The sequence below is a fragment of the Dendrobates tinctorius genome, unplaced genomic scaffold (assembly GCF_039654945.1).
Source record: "Dendrobates tinctorius isolate UK_male_01 unplaced genomic scaffold, ASM3965494v1 ptg000019l, whole genome shotgun sequence".
Classification (NCBI taxonomy): domain Eukaryota; kingdom Metazoa; phylum Chordata; class Amphibia; order Anura; family Dendrobatidae; genus Dendrobates; species Dendrobates tinctorius.
In genome coordinates this window covers 63,070,427-63,095,613 of record NW_027361687.1, presented here as the reverse complement: position 1 = coordinate 63,095,613, position 25,187 = coordinate 63,070,427, and the positions used below count along the sequence as shown (strand labels likewise).

General features: G+C 45.7%; 1 protein-coding gene across 7 annotated transcripts in view; it reads right to left on the bottom strand.

Annotated features, from left to right (window-relative positions):
• The window catches only part of MEF2D (myocyte enhancer factor 2D), a 176,922-nt gene extending 155,265 nt beyond the window's left edge, over nt 1-21,657 (bottom strand). For all 7 annotated transcript variants that reach the window (XM_073567139.1, XM_073567138.1, XM_073567137.1 and 4 more), the window contains exon 1: nt 21,380-21,657. The gene's annotated coding sequence lies outside the window, so the exon portion shown is untranslated. The remainder of the gene's footprint in view (nt 1-21,379) is intronic.
• Nucleotides 21,658-25,187: the final 3,530 nt, after the last annotated feature.

Sequence of the window (25,187 nt, the reverse complement as noted above, 5' to 3'; positions counted from 1 at the left end):
CACTAAAGTCTCTAATGATTTAATAACAGCTAAATCGAAAGGTCATTGCTCCCTGCTGATTCTCCTGGATCTCTCTGCCGCATTTGACACTGCGGATCACCAGCTCCTCCTCACTATGCTCCGCTCTATAGGCCTCAAGGACACAGCCCTCTCCTGGTTCTCCTCCTACCTCTCTGACCGCTCCTTCACTGTATCTTTTTCCGGCTCCTCTTCCTCTTCTCGTCCCCTTGCTATCGGGGTCCCGCAGGGCTCAGTCCTAGGCCCCCTCCTCTTCTCTTTATACACTGCCCCTATTGGACAAACAATCAGCAGATTTGGGTTCCAGTATCATCTCTATGCTGATGACACCCAATTATACACTTCTTCCCCTGACATCACCCCTACCCTAATTCAAAATACCAAGGATTGTCTGTCTGCTGTCTCTAGCATCATGTCCTCCCTCTATCTGAAACTAAATCTCTCTAAAACTGAACTTCTTGTGTTTCTCCCCTCTACTAACCTCACTCTACCTAACATCGAAATAACCCTGGAGGGTTCAACCATAACTCCCAAGCAGCATGCCCGCTGTCTTGGGGTCATATTCGACACTGAACTTTCCTTTACTCCGTACATCCGATCACTCAGTCGCTCTTGTCACCTGCATCTTAAAAACATCTCCAGAATCCGACCTTTTCTCACCTTTGAAACTGCTAAGACTCTTACTGTCGCTCTTATTCATTCTCGCCTGGACTACTGCAACTCTCTTCTGATCGGTCTCCCTCTTACCAAACTTTCTCCTCTCCAATCCATCTTGAATGCGGCAGCCAGGGTCATATTTCTGTCCAGCCGCTTCACCGATGCCTCCATCTTGTGCCAGTCATTACACTGGCTACCTATTCGCTACAGGGTCCAGTATAAACTCATCTCTCTCACCCACAAAGCTCTCCACTGTTCTGCACCTCCTTATATCTCCTCTCTCATCTCTGTCTATCGCCCTACACGTGCCCTCCGTTCTACAAATGACCTAAGACTAACATCCCCCGTAATCCGAACCTCGCACCTCCGCCTCCAAGACTTCTCTCGTGCTGCTCCAGCTCTCTGGAATGCACTTCCCCAGGCGATCAGACTGATACCTAGCCCTGACCTATTCAAGCGCGCTTTGAAAACCCATCTCTTCAAACAAGCCTACCACATCAACTACCCAGCAAGCTAACTTTGCCCTGTTCCCTCCTTCCAAATATTATTCTGAATCTGCACCCTACTATTCATCTGTCTCCACACCCTTCATGCACATGATAACTGCACTTGATACTTGTCTATTGCACTTAAACACACGGGTTGATGACCGGATCATGCAGCTTTATATGAAAATCCCTATTATAATTGCCAGACCTGAATTAACAAGCATTTTTCACCTACTGTGTCCCCCCATTTCCTTGTAGATTGTAAGCTTGCGAGCAGGGACCTCACTCCTAATGTCACTGTTTGAATTGTCTTAACTTGTATTATTTATTGTCTGTACATGTCCCCGCTTAATTGTAAAGTGCTGCGGAATATGTTGGCGCTATATAAATAAAAATTATTATTATTATTATTATGGTCCAACTAAACGCAAACCGGATGGAATAGCATGCCGCTGCAAGATGCTGTGGTAGCCATGCTGGTTCAGTATGCCTTCAATTTTGAATAAATCCCCAACAGTGTCACCAGCAAAGCACCCCCACACCATCACACCTCCTCCTCCATGCTTCACGGTGGGAACCAGGCATGTAAAGTCCATCCGTTCACCCTTTCTGCGTCGCACAAAGACACAGTGGTTGGAACCAAAGATCTCAAATTTGGACTCATCAGACCAAAGCACAGATTTCCACTGGTCTAATGTCCATTCCTTGTGTTCTTTAGCCCAAACAAGTCTCTCCTGCTTGTTGCCTGTCCTTAGCAGTGGTTTCCTAGCAGCTATTTTACTATGAAGGCCTGCTGCACAAAGTCTCCTCTTAACAGTTGTTGTAGAGATGTGTCTGCTGCTAGAACTCTGTATGGCATTGACCTGGTCTCTAATCTGAGCTGCTGTTAACCTGCGATTTCTGAGGCTGGTGACTTGGATGAACTTATCCTCCGCAGCAGAAGTGACTTTTGGTCTTCCTTTCCTGGGGCGGTCCTCATGTGAGCCAGTTTCTTTGTAGTGCTTGATGGTTTTTGCTAATGCACTTGGGGACACTTTCAAAGTTTTCCCAATTTTTCGGACTGACTGACCTTCATTTCTTAAAGTAATGAAGGCCACTCGTTTTTCTTTACTTAGCTGCTTTTTTCTTGCCATAATACAAATTCTAACAGTCTATTCAGTAGGATTATCAGCTGTGTATCCACCAGACTTCTGCACAACACAACTGATGGTCCCAACCCCATTTATAAGGCAAGAAATCCCACTTATTAAACCTGACAGTGCACACCTGTGAAGTGAAAACCATTTCCGGTGACTACCTCTTGAAGCTCATCAAGAGAATGCCAAGAGTGTGCAGAGCAGTAATCAAAGCAAAAGGTGGCTACTTTGAAGAACCTAAAATATAAGACATATTTTAAGTTGTTGCACACTTTTTTGTTAATTATATAATTCCACATGTGTTAATTCATAGTTCTGATGCCTGCAGAGTGAATCTACAATTTTCATAGTCATGAAAATAAAGAAAACTTGAATGAGAAAGTGTGTCCAAACTTTTGGTCTGTACTGTATATGACCATATTTTGAAACACATAACTACATAAACAGTATGGGAAAGGAAAAATGCATTTTGGACCCTAATACTACTTTATATGCCGTACATATAAAATGTAGTTAATGGTTCCAAAATATATAATATATGAAGCAGAAACGCATTTTAGGCCCCATAAATACACATATATGGAAGGTGGTAATGTATTTTGGGCCACAAAACTTTATAAAAAATGTAGAGTGTATTGAGTAGTTGTAAGTTCCAAAATGCATTTCCACATTCCATATATGTACTTGTAAGGGTCAAAATGCGTTTTTGCATTCTATATACTGTATGTACAGTTGTGGCCAAAAGTATTGACACCCCTGCAATTTTGTCAGATAATACTGAGTTTCTTCCTGAAAATGATTGCAAACACAAATTCTTTGGTATTATTATCTTCATTTAATTTGTCTTAAATGAAAAAAACACAAAAAGAATTGTCCTAAAGTCAAATTGGATATAATTCCACACCAAACATAAAAAAGAGGGTGGACAAAAGTATTGGCACTGTTCGAAAAATCATGTGATGCTTCTCTAATTTGTGTAATTAACAGCACCTGTAACTTACCTGTGGCACCTAACAGGTGTTGGCAATAACTAAATCACACTTGCAGCCAGTTGACATGGATTAAAGTTGACTCAACCTCTGTCCTGTGTCCTTGTGTGTACCACATTGAGCATGGAGAAAGAAAGAAGACCAAAGAACTGTCTGAGGACTTGAGAAACCAAATTGTGAGGAAGGATGAGCAATCTCAAGGCTACAACTCCATCTCCAAAGACCTGAATGTTCCTGTGTCTAACGTGCGCAGTGTCATCAAGAAGTTTAAAGCCCATGGCACTGTGGCTAACCTCCCTAGATGTGGACGGAAAAGAAAAATTGACAAGAGATTTCAACGCAAGATTGTGCGGATTTTGGATAAAGAACCTCGACTAACATCCAAACAAGTTCAAGCTGCCCTGCAGTCCGAGGGTACAAGAGTGTCAACCCGTACTATCCGTCGGCGTCTGAATGAAAAGGGACTGTATGGTAGGAGACCGAGGAAGACCCAACTTCTTACCCCGAGACATAAAAAAGTCAGGCTGGAGTTTGCCAAAAACTTACCTGAAAAGCCTAAAACGTTTTGGAAGAATGTACTCTGGTCAGATGAGACAAAAGTAGAGCTTTTTGGGCAAAGGCATCAACATAGAGTTTACAGGAGAAAAAAAGAGGCAAAGAAAAAAACACGGTCCCTACAGTCAAACATGGCGAAGGTTCCCTGATGTTTTGGGGTTGCTTTGCTGCCTCTGGCACTGGACTGCTTGACCGTGTGCATGGTATTATGAAGTCTGAAGACTACCAACAAATTTTGCAGCATAATGTAGGTCCCAGTGTGAGAAAGCTGGGTCTCCCTCAGAGGTCATGGGTCTTCCAGCAGGACAATGACCCAAAACACACTTCAAAAAGCACTAGAAAATGGTTTGACAGAAAGCACTGGAGACTTCTAAGGTGGCCAGCAATGAGTCCAGACCTGAATCCCATAGAACACCTGTGGAGAGATCTAAAAATGGCAGTTTGGAGAAGGCACCTTTCAAATATCAGGGACCTGGAGCAGTTTGCCAAAGAAGAATGGTCTAAAATTCCAGCAGAGCATTGTAAGAAACTCATTGATGGTTACCGGAAGCGGTGGTCGCAGTTAATTTGGCTAAAGTTTGTGCAACCAAGTATTAGGCTGAGGGTGCCAATACTTTTGTTTGGATTGGTGTGTGAAATGATCAATGTTTTGCTTTTTTTTCTTCATTTTCTTTTGTGTTTTTTTCATTTAAGACAAATTAAATGAAGATAATAATACCAAAGAATTTGTGATTGCAATCATTTTCAGGAAGAAACTGAGTATTATCTGACAAAATTGCAGGGGTGTCAATACTTTTGGCCACAACTGTAGTTATAGGATCCAAAATACATTTCTTCTTTCTATATTTACACCGATCCAGCTGATGACAAAAAAGATAAGCTTTAGGATTGTGTATGACTACTTGGACATGAAAACCCAATAGCTGAAGCTCCCGATGAAGTCATTGGCAGTTCACCACGAGATTCAAAATTTCAAAGACATATATCTATGTCGAAGAAAATAAAGAAAAAACAGAAATCCATACAAATATGCTTCTCGAAGGCTACAAGGATGTCAGCAGCTGCTTCCATTTTTAAGAAATCAAAACGGATCAGAAGATAGTCTCGTTTTTAATGACTTTAGGTAAAAAAATTGGGAAAAGTGGCCCTAAAAATGCCATAAATGTTCTCCTTTCATGTACAAGCCTTTGTAAGACATCTTGAGTTTTCCCCCCCAACTCAAGATGGTTAACACAAATAATGAATATCAAATGTTGGGTGATGGGACTGAGCCCATAATTAGGTTTTCCTTCCATTTTATTGCCTTCATAGCCATCTATCACTGAAAACAGATCAGGACCCCCGTGATCAGCTAATGGGGCTAAGCTTTCACTCACGGAAGCAATATGCTGGGTAAGGTCCAAAGCCCAATGTGGCAATGTCATCCCTTCCTTCTTGGATCCTTTAAGGTGCCATGTTAGTTCAAGTCCGAATATGCCTGGATGACTAGCCTGGGTAGCCATGTTTAGTCGCACTGGGTGGAGACATGTAAGATTATCTACGACACATTTATATCGAACTGTGTCTTACCAGAAAACTTTGCCTTCTCATAGCGACAAGAACACATGCAGATTCCCACCCAACCACTGAATAAATTTGACGCCCCCATTCCGATGAATCACTATCCTGCTCAAAATAACAGAAAAAAAAGCACTTATTTATAGCTAACAAGCTCTGTGACACGACAAAGCTGGCCGTCTACTCGGCTGATGAGACCCCCACAAAGAGGTCACCCTTCTTTCCCCGACCTCTGAATGATCATTCTGCTAACTATACGGTAATAAAACTGCATAATTAAAAACAGCCGACACTGTGAAAACTGTTACTACCATTCGGATTATCACTGGTCACTACCAGTCGGATTAATGGCAAATTTGGCAATTCCCAGCTTATAGTACTGGCTGCTATTAAACGTTGGTACCCCAAGAGAACAGAAAAAGCTGCCATATTCGTTGTCACCCAGCGTTCCCAGTAGCGGCTTCCGTTGCATGAACACAATTGTCGTAGATGACTACTCAAGGACTTTACTAAGGATTTTCTTAGACTTGAGTAAACTTGTAGGACTACAAGTCCAGCATAATGTCTGCTACCGCTATTGCGATTATTTGCCTCAGCTGCTGCAGAACTGCTCAGAAAGGCACAGGTTCTCCTTGTCCCGCAGCATGTGGCTCACGATCCAGGCATTTTCTGCCATCATAAAATACTTAAGGTCAAAGAAGACGAACGGTTCCCATGAATTATTTAGGAGTCTTGAGGGCTGGGGGGGGGGGTGGAAACTCAGCCGCTCCATACAGATGTTAATTACCAAAAATGAGAAATTAGCGGCGAAGCTAGGTAGACAGACTTGGCACTCAGTGGGTAGACGGCCTGCTGATGTCACATTATAGAGGGGACAAGATGTTACCAGGAGGCTGACGAAGTCTTGTCAGCAGCTGCTCTCGACATGGGGAGCTGGCAGGTAAGGCTGGTTTCACACTTGCGTTTTTTTGCGCTATATTTTAGCGCTAAAAAACGCATGCGCTTTTTTTCCCTATATTTTGCATGGGATGCGCTTATGTGCGCATACACATGTGTTTGTATGCGTTCTTACGCGCATGCGTTTTTTTGTGGTGTGCGCTCGGGCGCACAAAATGCATCCTGTTGCATTTTTTGGGCGTCCGACTTGCCTCAAAAAAACGCATGCGCGCAATGCGTTTTTTTTACAGCAAGACACCCATTATAAGTCTATGGGTGCGCATATGTGCGCATTGGCATGCTCATGTATGCGTTTTTTTGCGCATGCGTTTTTTTGTTGACCATTGGTTAGACAATGGAAATTAGGGGTTTGGGTTAGAGTTAGGGTTAGTTAAGGGGGTTTAGGGTTAGGGTTTGGGTTAGTATGGTTTGGTTAAGGGTTAGGGTTTAGGGTTAGTTAGGGGTTAGGGTTAGGGTTTGGGTTAGGGTTAGTAGGGTTTGTTAAGGGTTAGGGTTAGTATGGTTTGGTTAAGGGTTAGGGTTAGGGTATGGTTTGGTTAAGGGTAGGGTTAGGGTATGGTTTGGTTAAGGGTTAGGGTTAGTAAAGTCATGGTTAGGGTTAGTAAAGTCATGGTTTGGGTTAGTGTGAGGGGCCAACTAATGTTGGAAAAAAACGCAAACGCGGTAAAAGTGCACTAAAAACGCATACAAACGCATAAAAACGCTGCGTTTTTTTCATGCATGCTCATAAAAATGCTTGAAAAAAAACGCAGCATTTGTATGCGTTTGTATGCCTTTTTCCATGCGTTTTTTTGCAGGAAAAACGCGCTGCAAAACAAAGCAAGTGTGAAAGTAGCCTAAGGACGCCAAAAATCAGCGTGCCGAGATCACCGAGCCTGTTAACACTTACTTGAGCAGTGAAGAACTGACAACTAAAATAATCCTGCGGGTACACTAGTGACTCAGGCGGGTGCGGACATTAGTTACAATACCACAAGGCCCCCCAAAAAAATTACCTTACAAAAAAAGTGTGATGCTCGGGATCGAGAAATTACAGAACTAAATTGGTTTCTTGGAAAGCTTGGCGGACCCCAACACTGTCCCCATTGCCGTTCCCAAAAGAGTGGTCATTCAACTTCCTATTTGTTTCGTAGGCCTCAAAAAGTGAGCCTGCTTCCCCCCTCCCCGCAAACTCTACATTCTGGAATCTGGAAAAGCTGGGTGACACCGAATCCTGTAGCCCAGTAAGCAGTTTTCCATGTCTACTTAGTTATGTCTGGGTGCGGTATTACTAGACAGACTAGATCCTGTATTTTTCAGATTTTCAGTGAGTTTTGTGACTCACTCTGGGAATATGTGGAAGAGTCTCTTTCCTAAATCCCGGGCAGTCATAGTGATGAGCGGCAGATAATCTGCTCCCTGTTAGCTGATAGCTGCCAGGCCATGTCATGGAAATATGTGATGGGGCCAGACTGGCGTCACACAAAGGCCACTGCAAGAGCGGTCTAAGTAGCAAGGCATCACTTAGGAATTCCTGCCAGTTTGTGCCCACGGCAACTATTCGGCTACTTGCTTAAATAGCAATTCCTCCCGTGAACAGATGTCATATTTCTAGTTGACGAACTGAGTGATTACTGAAAAGGCCTAAAGTTTACCTCTGATACGCCTCATTTATAGAGAATGTCCGAAAAGTTGATGAACTGGGCATCCATCTTTGTTACAGTCTATTCCATTAGTAAGGCCTGGTGACATCAAATAATAAAATAAAATGACATGGTGCTCAGTGCAGAGTCAGTTGGCTAGTTTCTCTGTAAGACTGGCTCCATTTGCAATGGCCACCATCATGGAGACCTGTACTTAAGTGGAAATTTGCCGTTGAACTGAGGTGAGAAGCAGAGGTGTGGAGGCCATTGCAGCTCCCACACACACCTACAGTTGCAGCTGCTGATTTCTGCATATTAAAGTCATGTTACAACTTTAAGGATTAGAATAAATCATGGCACGTCTCCACCCTGTGTTTCCCAACCTCTCCACGACCCACTGGGAATAATTCCCTCCAGTGGCCTTTCTTCACATTCTCCATTTTGTCATACACTGACCTAGAATCCCATTTTATGACCATATATGGCCCCAACACCATTTTGTGGCACATTACACTGATTTTCTGAGACATATTAATACTTGGTGGGGCCATCTGAGCACTTTGCCTGATGTCGGTGATGTTGGGACTCGCTTCATTATCCAGAATCTCTTGCATGTCACTTTGCGCGGAAGGAGCCATGTCTTTGAGTGTGTGTGTGTGTGTGTGTGTGTGTGTGTGTGTGTGTGTGTGTGTGTGTGTGTGTGCGCAGTAAATGAATCACCAGAATCATGGCAGATTGTGACTAAGACGTAGGAATAATTAATACAAAGTCATCTTACAAAAGAAGCAGGGTGTGTTTGAGAGTCTGCGGGGCTACACCCCGTGAGCCGGGCGGTAAACAAACAGATTACACCACGGCCTCGCCGATCCTTTCACGCCTGCACTTTTCCATTTACTGGTAGCTCAAAGAAAAAAAATTATTTTAAAAAATTCCTTTAATCCAGAATGTCCAATTACCCGGCGTCTGTCAGAAACATTGCGGCATGTGCCCAAGACTTGATTTACAGAGGCGGTGGCCATATTGTCTCTTTTGCTGACAAGTATTGATCGCAAATCTCTTGTTAGGCGAATGTTAAAAGCCACCAGACTGTATCCCAGGTATTGACAGTCCCTGACGAACATTGTCCCATTAATTAAGACGCCAAGGTCAGAAAGCGCCCCTAACGGCTACCCCTGCCGACTTTGGCAGACATCAATGAAGCACAGCTCGAAAATTAATGGAAAAAAAAATGGCCGATGCATAAAGACTGACTTCTTAAAGTGGCAGACATCTGCACATTGGTTTTCTCACATTTGCAGAATTTATCGATAAGGCTGGCTTCACACTTGCGTTTTTTCCCCCCTATATTTAACATGGGTGCACATTGTCATGCGTTTGTACGCATTTGTATGCGCATGCGTTTTTTTGTAGTGTGCGCCCAGGCGCACAAAATGCAACCTGTTGCATTTTTTGCGCGTCCGACCTATCTAAAAAAAAACGCATGTGCACGCAATGCGCACGGAATTCACCCAAAAACACATTAAAGTCTATGGGAGCGCTGACGTGCGCGTAGTCATGCGCACGTCAGCATTTAAAAACGCGTGCGTTTTTAGGTAAAAACCATGCGCAAAAAACAAGAAAACGTATGATGCGTTTTTTAATGCGCGTTTGCACTGCGCACGCAGCGCAAAAAACGCAAGTGTGAAAGTAGCCTTATATTTCAGAAATAAAAGAATCATAATATTTTTTAGAATTATCCATTTTTCCTTGAAAAAAACATGAATGATAATTCTACTTCCCGTTTTGGTTTTCCAATTAAAAAACCCCTTCTGTCTTGGTCACGTGATGGTCATCACATGACTACGACCATAAGCAAACAAATTTGATTCCTATACAAGCCTTATTTGCGGAAACTATAAGGGTATGTTCCCACGGTCAGTAAACGCTGCGGGTTGGACGCTGCGTACATCTGCAGCGTCCAACCCACACAGTCCAGACGTTACCGCATAGTGGATGGGATTTCATGAAATGCCACTATGCGTGCTCCGATACCCGCGGCTTACCTGCGGAGACAGATATGTGGCGCCTTTCCAGACCGCAGCATGTCAATTTGTCTTGCGGAGACGCTGAGTCTCTGCAAGATACATCTCACACGTACAATATATGGGACGCGGTGATTCTGCACGGTTCAATGAACACAGAAGATTTACCTGCGTTCAAAATCCGGCAGCGCTTTGGATGGAGCGAACATGTGCTGCGTCCAAAGCGCTGCCGGTTACTGAACGTGTGCACCTACCCTAAAACCCCTTTAAGGCCTGTTTCACACATCAGTTTTTTTGGTCACTCAAAATCCGCTAAAATGGCGGATAACGGATCCGTTCATGTACTGACCACAACGTTTGGCAGCAGACCGTTATTTTAACGGATCCGTCAAAGGAAGAATTTTAAAGGAACCGCTGCCTGGGGAGGAGAGAGAGAGAGAGAAAAGAGAGAGAGTAGAGGAGACAGAGGAGAGGAGACAGAGGAGAGGATAGGAGAGGAGAGGAGAGAGAGGATAGGAGAGAGAGGATAGGAGAGAGAGGATAGGAGAGAGAGGATAGGAGAGAGAGGATAGGAGAGAGAGGATAGGAGAGAGAGGATAGGAGAGAGAGAGGATAGGAGAGAGAGAGGAGAGGAGAGAGGAGAGAGAGGAGAGGAGAGAGAGGAGAGAGGAGAGAAGAGAGAAGAGAGAGAATTTTTCAGCCGCCAGAACAGAGTTTAGGGTTAAATTTGCGGCTGAGTGAAGTCTTTTGGGCATGCGCAATGACAAATGCGGATCCGGCCGCCCGAAAAAACGTTGCATGGTCCGTTCGGGCATGTCGGCGGACGTCAAAATTTGGGCGGATCCACAGAAAAACGGATCCAACGGATGGCCATCCGTCAAGATCCGCCGGTAATGCAAGTCAATGGAAAAAAAAACGGATCCGCCAAGATTTTGACTGATGGACACAAACGGGCCTAAGTCTTTAATGAAAAATGGGATCAATGCTTTCATTTTCTCTCTCCAGGCTGTGACGTAAAAGCTGCAGTTTTATTGGTTGACGTTGGATAACTGCTAAGAGGACAGCAACCAATGAAATCAAAAGGTTTTATTTCCTACTCTGTGCATACAATTAGTAAGCTGAATTCTGATTGGCTTCTATAGGCCACTGATTTTCTTAAAGGAATAAATCCTCAGAAAATATTGGTTACCACTCAGCTTTTCTAGATTCCTGTAAGGCAAACCCACCTGATTCAGCGTTAATATGGCGTTTAGGAACATAAACTGGGACAATTATCCATATTGGGGCCTAAAAAGCTTACTGACAACTGCTTTGGTAGCTTCTGTAACAGCCATATTGGTTGTCACCCAGCTTTCCCAGTAGCAGCGGTAATGCAGCTTGCCAGAAGAGGGCTCCTCCACTTACTGGAGATATTTTTTTTACTTTAGATAATAATATCCCACAGAGAGACACCATTAATGCTTATTAGTAGTAGGTGCCATGACCCACATAGAAGAAATCCGAGTGGAAAGCGAGAAACTCGGAGGGAGGTGATTATTTCAGGATAATTAATATAATGAAGCCGATGGTATTGTATGGTGCCTGCGCCCGCAGCTTCTTGGCCCACTGGATTAGCTATGCCTGTAGCAAGCCTGAAGGCCGGGGCTTAATAAAAAGACTGCAGTCACTGCTTCCCTCCTCAGTGGGACAGTTTCCACTTCCACCGGCCAAAAATATATTTCTCCATTCAGCTGCTTGTTTCACGGAGGTGGTAAGACATCGTGCGGTTCCTTGTCACCGCCATTTAAGACGGGCAGCAAACTGAGGCCTGATCTGGTCTACAATAGATGGCTGCTCTATCAGCAGAATAGTGAGTGCAGTTCTAGAGTATAATACAGGATGTAACTCACGATCAGTACAGAATCAGTAATATAATGTATGTACACAGTGACTGCACCAGCAGAATAGTGAGTGCTGCTCTGGGGTATAATACAGGACGTAACTCAGGATCAGTACAGGATCAGTAATGTAATGTATGTACACAGTGACTGTACCAGCAGAATAGTGAGTGCAGCTCTGGAGTATAATGCAGGATGTAACTCAGGATCAGTACAGGATCAGTAATGTAATGTATGTACACAGTGACTGCACCAGCAGAATAGTGAGTGCAGCTCTGGAGTATAATGCAGGATGTAACTCAGGATCAGTATAGGATCAGTAATGTATGTACACAGTGACTGCACCAGCAGAATAGTGAGTGCAGCTCTGGAGTATAATACAGGATGTAACTCAGGATCAGTACAGGATCAGTAATGTAATGTATGTGCAGTGACTGCACCAGCAGAATAGTGAGTGCAGCTCTGGGGTATAATACAGGAAGTAACTCAGGATCAGTACAGGATCAATAATGTAATGTATGTACAAAGTGACTGCACCAGCAGAATAGTGAGTGCAGCTCTAGAGTATAATACAGGATGTAACTCGGGGTCAGTACAGGATCAGTAATGTAATGTATGTACACAGTGATTGCACCAGCAGAATAGTGAAGGCATCTCATGAGCAAAAAACAGGATGCATAGTTAAGGGGTACATCCCAACCATCTGTCTTGACACTTTTGCACCAAAGACCCAACTTAACAGTACTATGACAGCAAAATAGATTTAACAAAAATAAATTATTCAACAGTACAATAAATAATAAGTACCGTATATAAATGAAAAGGTTTGTCCATCTTCAAGGACCCCAATTCAATTTATGCATCCTTACTGTGACCCATTTTCTTAAAGCATTTCCCACTGTAATAAGTACACTGACTGTGGAGACATAGCCACCTATTAGAAATATCGCTAAGCAACAATATCCAGAGACTACGACCTACGGGAAAATGTATCTTGGTTACCGAGGAGGGGTCTCAGGGGAGAGTTCCCCACCAACATCACCCCTAGTGTTCTGCTACTGTAGGGGGAAGGGATATACAGTGCCTACAAGTAGTATTCAACACCCTGCAGATTTAGCAGGTTTGATAAGATGCAAATAAGTTAGAGCCTTCAAACTTCACACAAGAGCAGGATTTATTAACAGATGCATAAATCTTACAAACCAAAAAGTTATGTTGCTCAGTTAAATTTTAATAAATTTTAAACATACAAGTGTGGGTCAATTATTATTCAACCCCTAGGTTTAATATTTTGTGGAATAACCCTTGTTTGCAATTACAGCTAATAATCGTCTTTTATAAGACCTGATCAGGCCGGCACAGGTCTCTGGAGTTATCTTGGCCCACTCCTCCATGCAGATCTTCTCCAAGTTATCTAGGTTCTTTGGGTGTCTCATGTGGACTTTAATCTTGAGCTCCGTCCACAAGTTTTCAATTGGGTTAAGGTCAGGAGTCTGACTAGGCCACTCCAACACCTTGATTTTTTTGCCTCTTGAACCAGGCCTTGGTTTTCCTGGCTGTGTGCTTTGGGTCGTTGTCTTGTTGGAAGATGAAATGACGACCCATCTTAAGATCCTTGATGGAGGAGCGGAGGTTCTTGGCCAAAATCTCCAGGTAGGCCGTGCTATCCATCTTCCCATGGATGCGGACCAGATGGCCAGGCCCCTTGGCTGAGAAACAGCCCCACAGCATGATGCTGCCACCACCATGCTTGACTGTAGGGATGGTATTCTTGGGGTCTTATGCAGTGCCATCCAGTCTCCAAACGTCACGTGTGTGGTTGGCACCAAAGATCTCGATCTTGGTCTCATCAGACCAGAGAACCTTGAACCAGTCTGTCTCAGAGTCCTCCAAGTGATCATGAGCAAACTGTAGACGAGCCTTGACATGACGCTTTGAAAGTAAAGGTACCTTACGGGCTCGTCTGGAACGGAGACCATTGCGGTGGAGTGCGTTACTCATGGTATTGACTGAAACCAATGTCCCCACTGCCATGAGATCTTCCCGGAGCTCCTTCCTTTTTGTCCTTGGGTTAGCCTTGACTCTTCGGACAAGCCTGGCCTCGGCACGGGAGGAAACTTTCAAAGGCTGTCCAGGCCGTGGAAGGCTAACAGTAGTTCCATAAGCCTTCCACTTCCGGATGATGCTCCCAACAGTGGAGACAGGTAGGCCCAACTCCTTGGAAAGGGTTTTGTACCCCTTGCCAGCCTTGTGACCCTCCACGATCTTGTCTCTGATGGCCTTGGAATGCTCCTTTGTCTTTCCCATGTTGACCATGTATGAGTGCTGTTCACAAGTTTGGGGAGGGTCTTAAATAGTCAGAAAAGGCTGGAAAAAGAGATAATTAATCCAAACATGTGAAGCTCATTGTTCTTTGTGCCTGAAATACTTCTTAATATTTTAGGGGAACCAAACAGAATTCTGGTGGTTTGAGGGGTTGAATAATAAATGACCCTCTGAATAAACTTTTCACAATTTAAAAAAAAATTAAACAAAGAAATAACATTCTTTTTTGCTGCAGTGCATTTCACACTTCCAGGCTGATCTACAGTCCAAATGTCACAATGCCAAGTTAATTCCGAATGTGTAAACCTGTTAAATCTGCAGGGGGTTGAATACTACTTGTAGGCACTGTACATGCAAGAAGATTTAGACTTGGTGATCACCTGAATAATAAAAAAATGGGGATTCTAGGATGTAATTTAATATGTCCTCACTATATAGCAGTTCTTCTGGTAAATCTGACGGCAAGCTCAGGATGCTACAAAACATCAGTGCAACAAGCTAACAGGACAACAAAGTTCATATCAGACATTTCTATGTACGGTTTACAACGGTGCTCAACTATATATGAGGAGATGACTGGGAAAAGGGGGTGAATGAGGATTATCACTGTAGAATGATGGATTCATGGAAGGCTCAAGCCCAGGTACACAGACAACATCCGCAGAAGCCCAGGTACACAGACGACGTCCGCAGAGCTCCGGTATATAGAGGACGTCCGCAGAGCCCGGTACACAGACGACCTCTACAGAGTCCCGGTACACAGACGATGCCCATAGAGCCCCGGGACACAGACGACGTCCGCAGAGTCCCGGTACACAGACTACGTCCGCATTGCCCCGGTACACAGACGACCTCTACAGAGTCCCGGTATATAGATGACGTCTACAGAGTCCCGGTACACAGACTATGCCCACAGAGCCCTGGTACACAGACGACATCCGCAGAGCTCCGGTATATAGACGACGTCCGTAGAGCCCCGGTACACAGACAACCTCTACAGAGTCCCGGTGTACAATGCCCATAGAGCCCCGGGACACAGACGACGTCCGCAGAGTCCCGGTACACAGAAGACGTTTGCATTGCCCCTGTGCACAGACGACCTCTACAGAGTCCCAGTATATAGATGACGTCTACAGAGTCCCGGTACACAGACTATGCCCACAGAGCCCCGGTACACAGACGACGTCCGCAGAGCTCCGGTATATAGACGACGTCCGCAGAGCCCCGGTACACAGACGACCTCTACATAGTCCCGGTGTACAATGCCCATAGAGCCCCGGGACACAGACGACCTCTACAGAGTCCCGGTAGATGGATGACGTCTACAGAGTCCCGGTACACAGACTATGCCCACAGAGCCCCGGTACACAGACGACGTCCGCAGAGCTCCGGTATATAGACGACGTCCGCATTGCCCCGGTACACAGACGACCTCTACAGAGTCCCGGTATATGGATGACGTCTACAGAGTCCCGGTACACAGACTATGCCCACAGAGCCCCGGTACACAGACGACGTCCGCAGAGCTCCGGTATATAGATGACGTCCGCAGAGCCCCGGTACACAGACGACCTCTACAGAGTCCCGGTACACAGACAATACCCATAGAGCCCCGGGACACAGACGACGTCCGCAGAGTCCCGGTACACAGACGACGTTTGCATTGACCCTGTACACAGACGACCTCTACAGAGTCCCATTATATAGATGATGTCTACAGAGTCCCGGTACACAGACTATGCCCACAGAGCCCCAGTACACAGACGATGCCCACAGAGCCCTGGTACACAGACGATGCCCACAGAGCCCCGGGACACAGACGACGTCCGCAGAGTCCCGGTACACAGACGACGTTTGCATTGCCCCTGTACACAGACGACCTCTACAGAGTCCCAGTATATAGATGACGTCTACAGAGTCCCGGTACACAGACTATGCCCACAGAGCCCCAGTACACAGACGATGCCCACAGAGCCCTGGTACACAGACGATGCCCACAGAGTCCCGGTACACAGACGACGTCCGCATTGCCCCGGTACACAGACGACCTCGACAGAGTCCCGGTATACCGATGACCTCTACAGAGACCCGGTATAAAGACTAGGGCTATGAAGTCAGAATCGTGGAGTTGAAGTTGGTGCCCATTTTGCTGGAGTTGGAGTCAGTATATGTAATACATTGGGTGCAGTAGTTCAGTGCAGGCTATGCTATAATCTGGGAAAGTTATGAAATGTCCTATAAACATCTATTCTATTCCTGATCTAGGGATCTCGGCTTTTAGGTGAGATGAATCTGTGCTGCACTTTACGTACATGCTCAGTAGTGACCAGTGCTGTGGAGTCGGAGTGGTTAAGGCCGCTTTCACACTTCAGGATTTCGGTATCCAGCATGGGGCGGCGAAAAACCAGACTGCCGGATCCGGCCGCATACAAAGACACCGGATCCTTCTTTCTGACGGATATATTCCTGGCAGAGAAGGTTTCCGGGCATGCGAAGTGCGAAAAACCGGTCCGGTGTTGGGAAAAAACGTTGCATGCAACATTTTTTCCAGACGCCGGACCGGCTATTTTCTCCGGATCCGGAAATAAAAGGACGCGCCGCATTGCCTTCTGGCGCAATCCGGCAGCAATGAAACAGCACGGGGAAAAAGCCGGATCTGGTCGTAACAGGCGCCGGATCCGGCAGTCCGGTTTTCGCCGCACCATGCCGGATACAGAAAGCCTGAAGTGTGAAAGCGGCCTTAGTCACAGTCGGGAGTCAAGGAAATTGAGGAGTCGGAGGTTTGGCTTACAGACTCCACAGACCTTATAAAAGACAAATGTCTACAGGGTCCCGGTATATAGACAAGGTCTACAGGGTCCTGCTATAAAGGAGACATCTACAAAGTCCCGGTATATAAACAATGTCTATAGAGTCTCTGTACATAGAAGATGTCTATAGAGTCACGGTATAAAAACAATGTCTATAGAGTCCTGGTATATATAAGATGTCTATAGAGTCCCGGTATATAGATGACGTCTACAAAGTCCCGATATATAGATGATGTCTATAGAGTCTGACACAATGACAAAGCAATGAGCTCTAAAATAAGGTATCAGGATACATTCAGCAGGAATAAGGAAAGAACCCCAAAATATACCCCCCTCAAATTATACTATAAATCTCTATGCTATAGACTCTCTATATCTTGAATTCTCTGGCTATTACCCATATAATTATCTCACAATTGTGCCCAGGATTCCCCAACCTATAAAATGTAATTATATGAGTCAACACATCATTTTTTTTTCTCCCAAGTCTTTGTCAACATGTTCTGATTAGAAAATAAGAATTAAACACCTAATTGCCACTCGGTTTCACCCACAGCAGTCACATTCACCATGTTAACAGTAATGATGGGGTATCGCAGACCTAATTGCAAATTTGTATTTTTTTTCCCTCTCTCTATTAATTATGTGCACAGTGAATCCTTTCATCAACAATGCCAGGTTGCGTCCTCCCAGGGGTGATTTACTCTGCACCCATGGGTGTTCGACTCGACTCCAACTGGGAGCTCAGGGTTAACCCGTGCATTTAGCAGCGGCATACTCGGATGCATATAGGAAATCTTTCGAGGATGGCGTGAGTGGACATGGTGACATATTGGGCAAAACGGGGGTCCAAATTAAACCAAAATCATCATCTTGTTGAAGATTATGTCCTTCGCCAACTTCTTTCCAGCTACATTAATTAGAATCCTGGTCCAACAATCTGCAAGTGACCAACGCACACTCAGCAGATTTTGGATCTTCTACAGCACTGAATGAAAAGAGTTGTGACGGCTCAACCACCTTTCCTGATATCAAATCCTGGCACTCTGCTCTTGAGAGTGATGCGATTCCCAGTCCACTGTGCTCGATCAATCAGGTCTGATGGGATAAACCCCTTTAACTTGTAGTGACATCATCAGACGTCTGAGATGATATCACAGATCCTCCCCAAAGGAGCATTTAACCGGCACTATATTAGATTCCCACTGGATTTAAAGTTGGAAAACACATATCATTGGTCAGGTATTCAAAAAATGAGTGCTAGCACGTGAGGTTTTCACCTAGGGGGCCCTGTGGCAATCAGCTCATATTGCCACCACAGAAGGTCCATTGGAAGAACACAAGGAAGCAGGTAGACTCTCTTATCTGCCCATACATACAGTACATACAGAGCGCATCGAGGGGGTACCGAAGCACTCGCAGAATGTTTATCAGAATGGGAAGTTATCAGAGATTGCGAGCCCCTGGGGGACGCGGGACCAATGTCGGCGTATTATGATTAGAGCAGAAGATATTACAGTACCTCCAAGTAACACGATCTCTGCACATGTGCAAGTGAGCCATACTGGCGCTGCACGGGTTAACAAAAGCGAAACAGCGACCTAAGCAGCCTATCAGACTGGTATCACATGAGCCGTCGTATATCGACCCGCAGAGCGTAATATTGACCCTTCTCTCATTTCCCAAGGTCCTTCTATGTAGTGTTAGCGGGGAGGCGGCCTTCTTGCCTGTCCTTGGTTGTTTATGACTCCGCTCCATTAGGATGCTGGAGCCGCAAGGGATGCTGGGACATGAAGGAATGCTGGGAACTGGAGGATAGGAAGTTTCCCAGTGCGGACATGTGATTGATTTATAGGCGATTTCTACAGAGAAACCTAAAATCACTAAGCTGTAAATAAGCAAAGCAAAAAAGAAAGTAAGTGCACCCATGGCCAGACACGGCAGCACATATAAGACACCATTCGAGCACCACCAGCTCTTACAAATGACGGATGAGATAAAGCAGAGCCACTGGATTAATAGGGGCAGGCTGTGTTTTTTTCACATTTACCCTCTATAAGGGGGTCAAATTGAATACGTTGGTAGATACCATTCTTTTGTCTTACATTCCTCGACTGTCTTTACAGTTCAGAGGACATTATTTAAAGAAAAAATCCAAGCTTATTTGAGAATTTGGGGACTCTACCCTTAAAGGGGTTATTCTCATCTTCTTATATGGATATTGTCAGATAGAGCTTGTAAAAACAAGCACTTTTCCAATTTACTGCTTATAAAAATGTGCAGCTGTTTTTGAGATATAAGAACTTTTCTTTCATTTACAGCTAGTTGCCTAGGAGACCGACCACCACTGATGTCTAGCTTGTAAGCACTGCGCTGAAGCTAGTGACTGTGTGCTCTAGCGAGCTTCTCAAGCTTCAAAACAGCTTGTAAGCACTGAGCATGGTTTGCTCTTTTACAGCAGTGACCAGTTTCTAAGGCAACCATCTGTAAACAACAGAAAAGTGCTAATATCGCAAGGATGGCTGAAAATTTTAATAAGTGGTAAATTGCTTGTATTTATTTACAAGCTGTATCCAAAAATGCCCATTTATGAAGATGGGAATAAGCCCTTTTAAGGAAGGGGTCTCAGATCATTCCTTTGACTCTTTAAAAGGAAATGCGTGCATGTTCTCCTGCAGGCAGCACAGAGGTAGCAAGTTCAAGTTCAGATGTAGAGGTTAAACCTCCTGGAAAGGGAGTACAGGCAGGATTTATGACCCTGGATGAGAAGAAGCTCCATCCATCACCCCTGGAGCTGTATATGTGACAGCCCGGCCCCTGACCTCTCCCACATAAAGAAGAAGTATAGGGCCGCTACCCGGAGGAAGCCATGACCAAGGATCCTAAATGCTGTTCCATGTAGAAGAAACTAGGGGTTGGATTCATTATTGCATTTGCGCCTATTATTTTTAAGTTGCTACTTTTTTTCTACTCATATGTGTTTTTTTTCTCTGTTACCCGCTGTGAGAGCATTTCTTGCTCATATGTACTCCTGTCCCTCCGCCCATCGGAGTCATTTTTTTTTTTATACAATTGAAATTCTAGCTTGTGACTAATGTTTTAATGAATCATGAGTATTTGGTGTGTGTTCTAAAAATTAGCAAAAAAAAATGAGACAAAAATAAAGTGCTTTTGCACAAAATTCATGAACCCATGCAAGAATTTGTACCAAATAATAATAGATGATACATAGATAGATGATAGATAGATAGATAGATCGATAGATAGATAGATAGATAACACATAGAATAGACAGATAACAGATAGAATAGACAGATAATAGATAGATAATTAGATAGATAGAATAGATAGATGGGTGACAGGACAATTGTGTACAAGATAATTGTGTACGGACTATTGTGTACAGACAATTGTGTACAGGCCAATTGTGTACAATGCCAATTGTGTACAAGGCAATTGTGTACAAGGCGATTGCCCTGTACACAATTGTCCTTGTACACAATTGTCCTTGGACACAATTGGCCTGTACACAATTTTCTGTACACAATTGTCCGTACACAATTATCTTGTACACAATTGTCATGGAACCATAAATAGATACAGTAGATAGATAACAGATAGAATAGATAGATGATAGATAGAATAGACAGATAGATAATACATAGTAAGATAAATAGATGATATATAGATAGATATGGGGTAGATAGATAGGATAGATAATAGATAGATAACAGATAGAAAAGATAACAGTTAGATAAACAGATAGACAGAAGGATAGATAGCAGTCAGTCATGATGTGGGCTCAGCGCCACCCTCCCATGCAGGGCCCACTAGCCGCACATGATATACCAGCAGATGTGAGCAGAACTCTAGGGGCGCAGTATAAGATGACACCGTCCTGCCATGTCTGTCACCGGTCACCACAGATGAGGGGTAACATAACGGGGGGAAGTGAACCCCTAGCCACCACTGCATTCACATGACCCCCATAAAATGTCATCGCTGCCCCTGGAAAGGAAGTGCACCCCCCTACTCTCGGGCAGGGCCTCTATGGACGACCCCCTCCCCCCAAAAAAACAAAACAATAATGATGATGATGGCGGTCTCGCGCAGTAAACACGCCGCCCCCGTTAACCCTTCAGCACCCACACCTCATCAGGAGGGGGCCAGCTATTTAGGAGCCCCTCTTCCTTTTCAGAAAGGTGTAGAATAAATGAGTGCCCCCCCAGGATGGCAGCCTCCTCCTGACCTACATTTCCTTGGCACATGGACGGGGGGGGGCACTGACTTCAGCAGTAAGCTGTCACTTTTAACCCCTGCGCAGCCGGAGGGGCCTGTGCGTGGAGGTAAATACAAGGTGCACTCACCGGAGGAGCTTCCTTCCTGCTGCTCCCAGGCTCCTGGACGTTTCTCTCCCCTCCCTTCTTCTCCTTTTGGAGGGGAGTCTCACAATCTTCTGTCCCCCCAAGAAACACGCCGAGAGCAGCAGCTCAGCCCGCAGCCCCCACTGCCCAGAGCCGCGGCTTCCTCCCTCTGCTACAACGTAACAATATTCTCCCAGCACGAAAAAAAAACTCTACTGTAAAAAGCTGCTGCTGCTGCACTGACACCGACCCCGAGACTGACAGGCGGCGGAGCCAATCAGGCCACGAGCAGTGGGTGACAGCCGGCCAATCAGGCAGGGAGGCGGGCCGCGCTATAGGTTAGGTTGCGCAGGTTGAGGCTCGGTTGAGGCGTGTTACTGTGAATCCCTCCGCCTTAACCCCTTCACCTCCAGCTTGTGAGTGAGGAAGGATACCATCACTGCTACAAGATAAAATCCTCATGTCACAGAGAGGTCTACAATAAATGGAGCCCAGGATGGTATATGCTGTGCTCATTTTTGGGGGCATTAATTTAAATCTATGTAAAAAAAAGGCATAAGCAGTATTATTATTATTATTTATTTATACAGCACCATTGATTCCATGGTGCTGTACATGAGAAGAGGTTACATACAAATTACAGATATCACTTACAGTAAACAAACTTACAATGACAGACTGATACAGAGGGAAGAGGACCCTGCCCTTTCAGGCTTACATGCTACAGGACGGTGAGTATTTGAACCCAGGACAATATGGGGGAAAGTGCGATGGGCAGTGTAACCTGCAAGAACCAAGCTGCCATGGCAACCCTGGCCAGTCACCCATAGTGAGCAGAGCCAGCTCCGATCCCTGCGGTGCCCGTACACCCCAACAGAGGGCATCATGGCGCGGAGACGTTACGCTGTTGTTTATCTGATGGGGTAGTAGGTTCTTTGACAAGACTGCTGCAGCCAATCAAAAGATAATGATTGGCTGCAGCAGTCACATTCTGTCTGAGTCAGAAGAAACTGGTCTGCTCATTCTCCTTGGGACAGGGGTACGGAGGAACATAGGGGTCTGGACCGTATTATGGGGCAGCTTTATGTCACAGATATTATTACTTATATAGCACCATTGATTCCATGGTGCTGTACACGAGAACAGGTTACAGATACTGTGCATGCATGTAGAAATCCAGGGAGGAGAAGCTAGCTACTTCCTCTCTCACTGCTGCCACACATGGCACAGAAGGGTCCGGTGGTCTCCTGACGGTCATCACATCCCAGCTCACACTCCACCTGAGGAAAGGAGAGAAGCCACATGACAGCCAACATGGCTGAAAACAGCAGAGGTTGCACTGTACGAGCCACAGGAAGAGATACATCCTGTCCCAGAGACTAAAGAGTCAATGCCATCAGCCTGTTCCCCGAATGTCATTATCTGTACCCCAAGTATCAGCAACCTGTACCCGATATGTCAGTGTCATTATCATGTATCCCTAGTGTCATTATCCTGTACCCCATGTGTCAGTATCCTGTACCACAAGTGTCATTATCCTGTACCCCTAGTGTCAGTGTCATTATCCTGTACCCCAAGTGTCAGTGTCATTATCCTGTACCCCTAGTGTCAGTGTCATTATCCTGTACCCCAAGCATCAGTATCCTGTACCCCATATGTCAGTGTAATTGTCCTGTACCCCAAGTGTCAGTGTCATTGTCCTGTACCCCTAGTGTCTGTGTCACTGTCCTGTAGCCCAAGTGTCAGTGTCATTATCCTGTACCCCTAGTGTCAGTGCCATTATCCTGTACCCCAAGCATCATTATCCTGTACCCCATATGTCAGTGTCATTATCCTGTACCCCAAGTGTCATGTTAGGCGTTGGATTCCTGGCACTGCACAGCGGGAACCCAGAGCCAGACATCCTGCGGTCTCTCATTCTCCTCCGACCGCTCAGACTCCTGCTCAGCAATCACGGCGAGCCAGGCATTCTCCTCAGACTCATTCTGTGAGCCTGGATATTGCTGCCACCTCTGGTGCAGCAATGGTAGCGCAACCTGCTTTGCAGGGAACTGCTCCAGAGGCTAAGTCCTCGTGCCGTGCTACTGGGCATGCCCGCAACGTGCCCTCTCAGTGGAGAGCAGGGGTCACATGTGCAGGTCCTGTGTCGGATCTGATTGGGCCTTCCTAAAGTATTGGAAGGTCCTGGAAGCGCATGGATATAAAAGCCCCGCATGGCGGCTCGGCCATGCGCTAGTGTAGCATATTATTCTGTGTGTATGGTGATGGATGTATGGACTGGTGTCTGACTCATTATGAAACCCCTACCCTCTGATATTGCGAGTGGTGACTGAGTGTGTATAGTCAGCTCCAGGGTTGTGGCAAGCTACACGCCACTTGCTCCACACCTACACTAGCGTCCGTCGGCGCCCGGTCCTCGGTGCCGACGCTTGCGGCTTTCTCTGCCGCTGCGCTGTAGTAACAGCAGCTATTGGTGTTCGCGGCTGCGACGCCACACGCAGGCATCTGTGACGCTAACAGGGCCCACACCTTTGCTTTAGTGTTCTCCAAGCGACTCTGTGTTTGTACGGAGTCGCCCTTAGTGTTCGGGTGACGTTAACCCAAGCGCAGTCCCGCACCTACTAGGTGCATCTGCCATTGTTCAGCAGCGGTCTTGTCACCTACCGCACGGTGGACCCCGCGTGGCGAACGCACCTACTATTATTTATATTTGGTGCGTTCCGCCGACCCTAACATTACACTAGCGCCAGGGTCTGGCTGGCAATGGCAGACGTGCAGCAGCTGCAGCGCTACATTTGGCACCTGGAGAGCAGGTTGGCGGCTATTGAGAGCACCAACTCAGCTGCGAATGCTGCGCTAGCTGCTGCTCAGACAGTCGCTGAGGCTGTCTCACGTGCGCCCACACTTTTGCCCTTGCCGACAATTTCTCACCTCCCGCTCCCCGATAAGTTTTCGGGTGACAGCGCCACCTGTAGGGGATTCCTTAGCCAGTGCTCCATTCAGCTGGAGTTGCTGGCTGCACGGTTTCCTACAGAGCGGGCTAAGGTGGGGTTTATTGTCTCCTTGTTGTCTGGCCGGGCATTACAGTGGGCCACGCCATTGTGGGAACGTGATGATCCCGTGGTTCAGGGACCTGCTCAGTAACTCGCGGCTCTGAAGCAAGTCTTCTTGGGACCACGGGTCACACACGATACGGCTCTCCAACCAGGGCCGGACTGGGACTAAAATTCTGCCCTGGCATTTGAAGTTATACAGGCCCACTAGTCACATGGTGACTATATAATATCTTTGTACACTTGTAGTTTACAAGAAGTGAGAGGAGATTAACACGACTATATAACATGTAGCCACAGCTGTGCCCAGTATTTCAGCTCAGTCCTATTTATTGCTTTTAGGTACAGTACTCCTCCCAAAGCTCTGTCCCCTTTTGTACGCATGGTGACAGAATACCTGGCAGAACTGCTATCCATTGGGCAACCAGACCCCCTGTTTTGAAGAAGGGAAAGATGGACAAAGACTGTGGCGCGCTCAGCAAATTTTGGCCACGCCCAGCCACACCCATTTCACAACTAGTCACACCCATGTCCACACCTAATCGCACCCATTTAGCACTGCTGATCACACTGACTGGTACTGAGGGCACAGTGGCTGGCATTATGGGCACACTGACTGGCACTAAGGAAGAGAGAAAACAGAGAAAGAGAGAAAAAAGAAAACAGAGAGAGCGAGAAAGAAAGGGGAAAGAAAGAAAGAACAGTGAGAGACAGAGAAAGAACAGAGAGAGAAAGAAAGAGGGGAAAGAAAGAGAGAA